Below are 10,502 nucleotides of genomic sequence, written 5' to 3'. Positions count from 1 at the left end.
CCACAGATCTCGGTTGCGTCCAGCTTCTAACCATTTGAGAACATGAACACCGCAATCAAACCTTCACCAAACAAAACTAAAATAAGTACCAACACAGGCGGCCTTACTTTATCATCCGTGCACAAAACACCTCATGTCCAGCATACAAAAATCAAATAAAAACATGGGACATATCGTCGCGACGCACATATCGCATTAAATGTACCTAAGAATCGACCTAGTGTGACATACTCGGTGATAAGTAAATAAAAAAGATGAGTACTTACTGATTTTTTTGTTGAGGAACAATCGAGTCGAAAACATAGCTAGAGGCACCCCTACAAGATGCTTGTAGCCTTTAGACCGGCATAAGATCTGGAAGACATTACTAACCTAGAACAAAACGATACATTGAACCTATTAGTCATGAATCAATAAGGAAAGCATTATCTGCACGAAAACAATTATAATATTTTAAAAAATATACCACTTCAGCAAGTTGATGTCACCCGGATATCCTTAGGACGTAGTGAGTTCAGAATATAGTTCGTCTTCATCTCCAGATCACGCACAATAAGAAACCAGTGTTCGTTATCAATGATGGGTATAAAAACCTGTTGACAAAATTACAAGACGTATGGTATGAATGAAATGAGTTTGATCTTCATAAACGAAAAATACAGTGTGATACATACCCACATTTTAAAAAGACAGAACAATATACTTACAGCTTTCACACACACCCCATCTGTAGGCATATATGATGTTTTGATGTAATTGCGACCAAGATTTTTATCTCGTTGAGGATTGAGATGCTAGAATAGACAAACATATCGATTAGTAAGTCAAACATTCAAATTGATAATATTGAGTGAATCACGGATGAAAAGGGTAACACTCACACGTGCGGTAGATGGGATATACAACAAATCTGGCTTTAGCATAGTTGAATAGATCCCGAACATATCGATCACCTAAATTGAAAAAAACGAGTGTTGTTCTATACTACATAAAATAGAAAGAAACACGTATGAAAATTAAGAAGTGACCATACCATATCCACAACCCATTTCCGAGGTTTCAGAGAGAACATGCCCTCTTTTGTTACTTGCCCAAAGCTTGACTCAACGACTACGTCACTACAAAAATAACGTATACACCAACGAAAAAAGCTTAGTATGTGCTATTTCTAACAACACATATAAAGTTGACAAGGTAAACATGCTAAAAAGGATGAAACATTACTCTTTAGCTGATTCTCCCGCACGTATAAGGAACACGTAGTCTAACAGGTGCGTATCAGTATATTCCACTTCTTGTACAGCCGCTTGTTTCCTTTTAAAAAACGAAGAAGGAAAATATAATTAGTAAGATTAACGATCACTTGCAAACAAAAAAAACAAAAAAAAAATAAGAAAAAGAAAAATATGGGTGCTTGCCCAGATTTGACGTTGAGACGCTTCGCAGCCATCAACACTTGTTTTGATAATTCGTTTTGAGGGCACGACAAAACAGCAAAACAGTTACTTTATCTTCTGTTTAAGAAGGATCTTGCCAATTGCAGCCTCTGATCTAGATTGGATGATTCAATATGTGAAAAAATTGTTAATGAGAAAGTTGTGATTACTTATTTACTAAACGTACATAGACAAAATAAAGGACGTATCTTACATTTATGAACTGAGATTTGAGCATTTGGCGGGACCCCGTATATGTCTCCATGTAACACATCAGATAAATGCCATCATCCACGACGTCAATCACATGCGTTTTGGGGACGAATTCTTCACATGAGAAAAACTGGACTGTCTTAAATTTGGATGATTTGGAGATCATGTCACATCGAACAAAATCCCTCTGAAAAAAGTCAGATTACAATCAGAAACGTCAACGGAGTGAGAAAACTAAATCCAACGATTGACAAAAGTGAACTGGTATGCGCAAAATCATATTCTCACCACCATGCGGACGATTAATCGAGAGAAGTCTTGATTTAGGAAGCATAGGATGAATGACTTCAATCTTTCGGGACACCATGTTGACACAAATCAGATGCGGCTCACGGAGTGTAAATGGGAACAGCATCTGGTTTTGAAACACATATATCAACCTTAGTGGAAACATAAAAGGACAAAACTGACGAATGCTACTAAAAATAAAAAAGACATAGCTGAAGCTCACCAATTTGACTTTCTCGTAGTCGGTAATATGTTCACATTTAATTCCCTAAAGTAAAACATATTTAACAACAAAAATAAAGTCAGGTAGGACGATAGCATGTTAATGCAAGAATATCTATATAGGAAAACACATCATTGATTAAAACTAAAGGTTAAAACAAACATGAATCAATCATAGGTTAACTTACATTATGAGTAACAAAAGTGTATAAACGCAAAGGGGATGAGGCAGCTTTTAACTCCTCTCGCTTGTTCAATATATTAGCCCATGCATTTATCACATTTGTAGAAATCTTTGTGTCTGAGATAAAGGACAATAAATCGTATCTTCTTAGCTGGAACAAACGATTCCTGAACAATACCTCGCTGAAAATAACAAGACAGTCATAAACATTAGACAAAAAATATAGATACGTTCTGATATATTAACCAATTACCCCACAAACTGATCACGATTAAACATTTAACTTGAGATTGAAATAGGTTGTAAAAAAAAAGATTATGAATACCTTTCATCAGATCCCTCCTCAAAAACCAAGACAGAAACGTCTTTCTCCGGTTGGCTCAATTCAGAAAACATAAATATATTCCTTTGAATAAAGGGTGACTTGTATACATTTGGAACTACTACATCTCTCTTGATCTCTATGTTAGCAGCATGGTGGACTACATGAACTTATTCAACAGGTGCATTAGGACAGTCGGGAGAAACAACAGGTGCATTAGGAGCAGCAGACGGGGGGGAAACAACAGTTGCAGTAGGACAGTCCGGAGAACCAGCTGGCTGCGATTTATCTTGAGATTGAAATAGGTTGAAGGTCGGGAACTCGGGAGCAACTCGTCTTTTCTTTGGTACAGGTACATCCACTGGATCCTTGTTGAACGCGTTACCCAACGCGATGGCCGCTGCCACAAAGGTAGAATCGTTCCAACAAGGGTCGTCATTGCTGCCTTCTGGTGTAGATGGAACACGACCGCCATGAACCTCGGAGGCTGACCTACCCCCTGTAGTAGACGTATCCTTAACAGTGTGTGAATCTGCACCTGAACCCGGGGCAGCAGCAGATTCATCAGTGCGCTTGTCATTGCCACCAACAACTGGGTCACCCCGTCCGCGATCCACTTTTGTCCCAACCTCATCTTCAGGTACAATAGGTGGTGTTAACTGGAAACCCCCTAGTAGAGAGTCTGCCATGGCGGACAGCTAACAAACAACTGCAGAATTCGGCATTATACGCTTGGCAGTATTAATAGAATCTGCGAAATTAAAATGCGAGCAAGAGCTTTTTTGTGCTTGCCGCGTTTCAATGCAAGAACCGACATGTGATCCGTTGGCATCGTTCCCATCACGTCCATTGTTGTCGACCGCGTCATCTTCGTCATTACCAACAATATCATCATCCTCGACACAACATCGAGTCTTTGTTCGCACGGCTCTCCACATACCAGGACAAAGCAACGGGTGCTTTACCAATCGTGTATCAATGAAACCAGAACCAAACCGATGAGCTTCCCTTTTTTCTTTAGATATTCGCAAAGATATCGCTTCCTTCGTCCATGTACATAATGTTGGGAACACCCGCTTAACTGATCTAGCCTTGAAAACCATCCTATCGAGGTAAATGAAAATTAAAACCATGATAGGACCTTTATAGATCTTCTTGCAGCTCCCATTGGCCTCCTCCTTCTCATCTCTCCACTGTTCGACACTTGCAATTAAGTTTCTTCGGGTAAAATCGCACCATCTCAGTTTTGGAATCAAGGAGACATCGCTCAAACACTTGAGTATTCACACACTTGGAACACTTCCCTTAATTCCCATAAGAAACGCAGACACAACATATACAATAAAATTTCTCTTGAAATCATCCCCACCTTGTCTCTGTTCAGCCATCTTATGCAATATGTGGGTGTTGGTAACTTTGTCAACACCCTCAAACTGAGACTTCCATGCAGTAACCATCTCTACAAACACCTCGGTCTGATCAAAACGAGTGGCTTGCACTATTTCTACCTCACCCATAGGTAACCCCGTGGCAAGATGAACATCTTCATCCCGAATAGGCAGCTGGTTGTTTAATAGGGAAGACGTGAATGGATCAAATCCGGAGACAAGCCAGTGTGCTAACTGCCCGGGAAGCATATCCGTTTTAAGGTACAGTATACCGCCAAAGCCCATCTCTTGAATGTCTGAGATTTGATTGTCGGAGAGGCCAGTATTGATGAAATTTAGAAGACCACTATGACTCATCCTTGTTTTCAATACCGGAAAATCTTCAGAAGGATCACATCCAGCTTGTTGCATACTTGTGACAGGGACTTCTTGATGTCTGCTTGTCCCTTCTCCGTCTAGTGCCGACGTTTCTGAACGTGTCCTCTTCATAATGACACCTGTTATCATAAAAAATGTAGATGTCAATGTAATCAATGTACCTAACCAACAACAAATGCGTATGGACATATGTGATAAACTGAACCTATATCTCACGGTGCAAAACACATAGTAGCCTCATTGAAAATGATCAAGCGAGACAAAAATAAGCCATGAAAAAGGTTTCCAGAAACAATATGCATAGGTACATTGATACACACAACATAAACTAAAAGACGTATCCAGCAACTCATTCAACGTACATATAACCCGTATTGACGTACCTGACTGGCACATAACCCAATAAATGAACAAAACTCACATCAACACACAAACAATCCATGAAAAAAAAAACTCTCCCTACATACCAAGGGCATCACGGATACGTTACAGCGGAAAAAAATAAATTGCAAAACAAATGCAGATGTGGTCACCCTCTTGAAAAGGGCACGATGCGAGTCATTGTTATTAAACTCAAAAATAACGTACGTATGGGCTAAATAGACGTGATTAACGAGTATTAAAGTGCACATACACCCTAAACTACTCATTAAGTGTAAAACCCCAACTGAAACACACAACAAAACAAAAACAAATAAATAAAATAATACAAAAAGTCAAAAAAAAAGCATATAATGCACACACAAACTTATGCCAAGCCTACAAAAATGTCACAAATACGTAGGACATATCAGAAAGTCAAACAAACCACATGAATGTACCTATGAACTGACAAAGTGTGACTGATACTTGATTGTGACGTACCTAGCGATACGGAACCATTAAAACGTATGAAAAAGGCAGAAAACGCACACACAAACTTAATTCTGAAGTAAACACAAGGACATAACGTGGAAAAAACACATAAAATTAGCTCAACAAGAAAAAACAACAAAAAAAAAGGTTGTAAACAACACAAATTTCAGAAAGAAAAACTTCAAAACTACAATCATGTTAAACTTAGAATGCTAAACAAATAAAAGGAGGAAAAAAATGTAAAATCAAACAAATAAAGTAGGGAAAATATAATACCTAGTTGAGAATACACCAAGACGACGATGCTCTTAAATTGAAACAGAACAAAAACCTGCATGCAATCGAACGGAAGTAAGTATCAAATAAAATCAATGAATAAGCCGAACATAAACAAAAATACACCTAAAATTAATCACGACAGTAATAACAAATACCTAATTAATGAGAATCTCAACCGTAACATGAGATAAACCCGCATTAATGATTTCAAAAAGACAACAATGAAGTTAGATTGACTTATCAAAGGATAATTCACTTAATAAAACAAATTATCGAAGAAATAGGCATTAACAACTACAAGTTGAAGATCAAAACATACCAAAATACTTGCGAATTTTATAGAAATAGAGCGATTAAGTAGAGTAGAACGAGAAAACGGCAGACGAATGATAATCGATCATCGCTATCAACAATTAATTCACCGCAAATTGACGAACAACTGATTTGGGGAAGAAATTAGGGTAAACCTGCATTAATTATTTCGAAAGACAAATACGAAGTTAGATTCAGCTTATTAAAGGATAACTCAGCTTAATAAAACAAAAAAACGAAGAAATAGACATTAACAACTAAAAGTTGAAGATCAAATCATACCAAATTACTTGCGAAATTCATAGAAATAGAGCGATTAAAGGAATTAGAACGAGAAAACGGCAGACAATGATAATCGTTCATCGTTATCAACAAGTAATGCACCGGAAATTGATGATGAAATGATTTGGGGAAGAAATTAGGGTTTATGGTGATTTGGGGGAAAAAGGTAGAGAGAAGAACGAAACTGAAAAAATGAGAGGAGAGAGAATGAAATGAAAAAATCTCACAAATATATATGAACCGCGTAAAATAGAAAAATTAGAAAGACCGTATAAAATCTGTTATAAAATCCTACTATTGTAGGTCGTTCTCACCGTTTGCACCGAGTGATCGTTCTCACCGGATCCTAAATCTATATATATATATATATATATATATATATATATATATATATAGAGAGAGAGAGAGAGAGAGAGAGAGAGAGAGAGAGAGAGAGAAGGGATCAACTAAGGCCACCTTATATATTTGAGTCCATAAGTCCTTCTAAGGGCCATTGGATCAAGGCAATGGAAGACTAGGATTTGATGTCAATATGTGGCTACAAATTAATCTCTCCACCTTTTCTCTAATTAACTCATCAATTCAATAAACCAACCTCACTAATCATTCATCATCTCATTATCACAACTCCTTCTCCTCTCTCTACATCTCACTTTTCTCTCCTCTCTAAAAAAAACCCAAAATCCCAAAAAAAACAAAACCCAAATAAATCACCCACTCCTCTCATCTTCATTCACCACCACCCACCACCAACTCACCACCCACAACCCCTGCCGCCGCCACCTCGGTATTTTTTTTTTCGTTTTTTTTTTTCGTTTTGGTGTTAATTTTTATGTTTTGAGTTTTTTTTCCATTCATTTTTTTGTTGTCTTTTATTTTATTTTAATTGTCTTTTATTTTGTTAGTTCTCGTTTTTTTATTCAATTTCTCGAATCTCTTCTTGTTATACGTTTTTTTTAAGATTTCGGGTTTTAAATCTCATTTTTTTGTGAGATACTTTTTTTTCATCTAAGATCTACTAAAATGTTTTTCATAAAATTTGTTGTTTTAATCTTAGCTATATAAAATTCTTATAATCTGTTGATTTTAATCTTATATTTCACATTTTTATATAAAATGACAAAAGTTACATAGTTATGGGCAAAAGTTATACTGTTATGTACCAAAGTTATACCAAAATGGACTAAAGTTATACAAAAATTGCCTAAAGTTATACTGTTATGGACTAAAGTTATACAAAAATGGACAAAAGTTATACAAAAATAGCTTAAAGTTATATAAATATGGACTGAAATTATACAAATATGGACTGAAGTTATACAAAAACTGACTAAAGTTATACAAATATGGACTAAAGTTATACAAATAAGGACTAAAGTTATACAAATATGGACTGAAGTTATATAAATAAGGACTAAAGTTATACAAAAACTGACTAAAGTTATACGAATATGAACTAAAGTTATACAAAAATGGACAAAAGATATACAAAAATTGCCTAAAGTTATACAAATATGGACTGAAATTATACAAATATGGACTAAAGTTATACAAAAATTGACTAAAGTTATACAAATATGGACTAAAGTTATATAAATAAGGACTAAAGTTATACAAAAATTGACTAAAGTTATACAAATATGGACTAAAGTTATACAAATATGGACTAAAGTTATACAAATAAGTATTAAAGTTATACAAAAATGGACTAAAGTTATACAAATATGGACTAAACTTATAACATTTTTAATTATTGTATAATTTTTGTATAACTTTAGCCCATTTTTGTATAACTTTAGTCAGTTTTTGTATAACTTTAGTCAGTTTTTGTATAATTTTAGTCCTTCACATGTAAAACTTTAGTCCTTATTTGTATAACTTTAGTCTGTTTTTGTATAACTTTAGTCAGTTTTTGTATAACTTCAGTCCATATTTGTATAACTTTAGTCAGTTTTTGTATAACTTTAGCCCATTTTTGTATAACTTTAGTCAGTTTTTGTATAACTTTAGTCTTTCATATGTATAACTTTAGTCTTTATTTGTATAACTTTAGTCAGTTTTTGTATAACTTTAGTTCATATTTGTATAACTTTAGGCAATTTTTGTATAACTTTAGTCCATTTTTGTATAACTTTAGTCCTTATTTGTATAACTTTAGTCCTTTATATGTATAACTTTAGCCCATATTTGTATAATTTTAATCCAAAATTGTGTAACTTTACTACAAAATCGCATAACTTTAGTCCAAAAGCGTATAACTTTAGTCCAATATATAACCGAAATCCTAAAACCACCAATACTAACTTTAAACCAACAATACTAGATCTGGAAAAAAAAAGTCATTATCTAAATATCAAAATGTAATATAAGACATATTTGAAATAAAAAAATATAAAATAAGTAAATAACAACATAATAAGTAAATAACAACACACAACAAAATAGTATAAATTGTATAACTTTAATGTTTGAAAGGTATAACTTTAGTCGTAAATAGTGTAAGTTTAATGTTTGAAAGGGTATAACTTTAGTCGTAAATAGTATAAATTTAGAGGTTAATAGTATAACTTTATTTTAATTATTGTGTAACTTTAGCACAAAATATTGAACTTAAAAAAAAAGAGTAATAAAAAACTGAAATACTAAAAATTAATTAACCAACACCCAAATAAACAAAAAAAAAACGAGATCTAAAAAAAAGAGTAATAAAAAACTGAAATACTAAAAATTAATTAACCAACACCCAAATAAACAAAAAAAACGAGATCTAAAAATACCCAAAAAAAAACGAGAAAACCAAAAACGAGATCTAAAAATACCCAAAAAAAAACGTGGTGGTGGTGTTGAAACTTCAAACAATGAAAAACAAAGTTAAAATTTGAAAAACAATGAAAAACTTCAAACAATGAAAAACAATGAAAAACAAATTATAAAACATAAAAACAAAAATTATAAACAGAAGAACAATGTAAATCTGGAAAAAAAAAAAAAAAAAGAGAGAGAAAGAAGAAAGGGAGGCAGGCGGCGGTGTGGCCGAGATCTCGTGGCTGCCGGGAGGGAGAAAGGGAGTAGATCTGAGGGTGGTGGGGATGTTGTCGGGATATGCGGCAGGTGGCAGCGGGGAGGGAGTCGTGGTGCCGGGAGGGAGAGCCGTGGCTGCCGGCTGAGGTGGTGCGGATGTCGGTGAAGGTGTGTGGTGGGAATGGTGGTGGTCGGCGATCGGGAAGAAGGGAGTGATGGGGGTGGTGATTCCCGGTGGGTCAGGTGGTGGTCGGCAGTGGAGGAGTTTTTTTTTTTCTCAGATTTGTTTTTGTTTTGATTTTGTTTATAGAGAGAAAAATGAGAGAGAATGTAGAGAGATAGGAAGAGTTTGTGAGAATGAGGGATGAATGTTTAGTGAGGAAGGAGTTATTGATAATGAGTGAAGAATGGATTAGTGAGGATTTTAATTGCAATGAGGAGCTAATTAGAGGAGATGAATTTCTGGCCATCCATTGAGATCTATTCTCAACCTTCCATTCCCTCCATCCTATGGTCCTTATAAGGACTTAGGGATTCATAAGATGTAAGGGCCTTATGAGAACCCCTCTCTCTCTCTCTCTCTCTCTCTCTCTCTCTCTCTCTCTCTCTATATATATATATATATATATATATATATATATATATATATATATATATATATACTTTAAGCTTTAAAATATTACTTTTATAAAAATTATGTTTTAAAATAAATTAATTAAATTAAATAATTTAAAAATATAAAATAAAGTAATTGAACGGTTAAAACGCTGTTGTTAAACTCCCGATCCGGATCGTAGGATCTTACGATTCTATGATCCAAAAAGTGGTGACCGATCCCGATCCTAGGTAGGATCTTAATTTTGTAGGATCTTACGATTCAGCTTGTCTCAAAAAAATTTCAAGTAGAAACTTAACCCGATCCTACGCTTATACGACCCGATCCTACATTAATTTGATAACTTATACCTACTATAACACCACTTTTCAAAATTTATACCTAAGATAACTTTTTTTTAAAACTTATACCTAAAACCCTATTTTTTTCCAAACATAATACCAAATCTAAAAAAATACATAAAATGACTGCTTTACCCTTATTAATTAGCTCACCCACCCTTTCTCCACCATCTTACCCATTAACACCCAAATCCACCATAACCAACACCACAAAAAACACATTAGCAACTCCGTTTCATTACCATGTACGCCCTTAGTATTCATTTTTCTCTCACGTGGCATTACACTTAGCTTGATACCGTCAATAATGTCGACCTTTATCCCTTCTAAAAACTCCGAGCGCTTCACCTACTAATTTCACTTTT

Source organism: Silene latifolia, chromosome 6 (genome assembly GCF_048544455.1).
Source record: "Silene latifolia isolate original U9 population chromosome 6, ASM4854445v1, whole genome shotgun sequence".
Taxonomy (NCBI): domain Eukaryota; kingdom Viridiplantae; phylum Streptophyta; class Magnoliopsida; order Caryophyllales; family Caryophyllaceae; genus Silene; species Silene latifolia.
Note: the sequence above shows the minus strand (reverse complement) of the source record.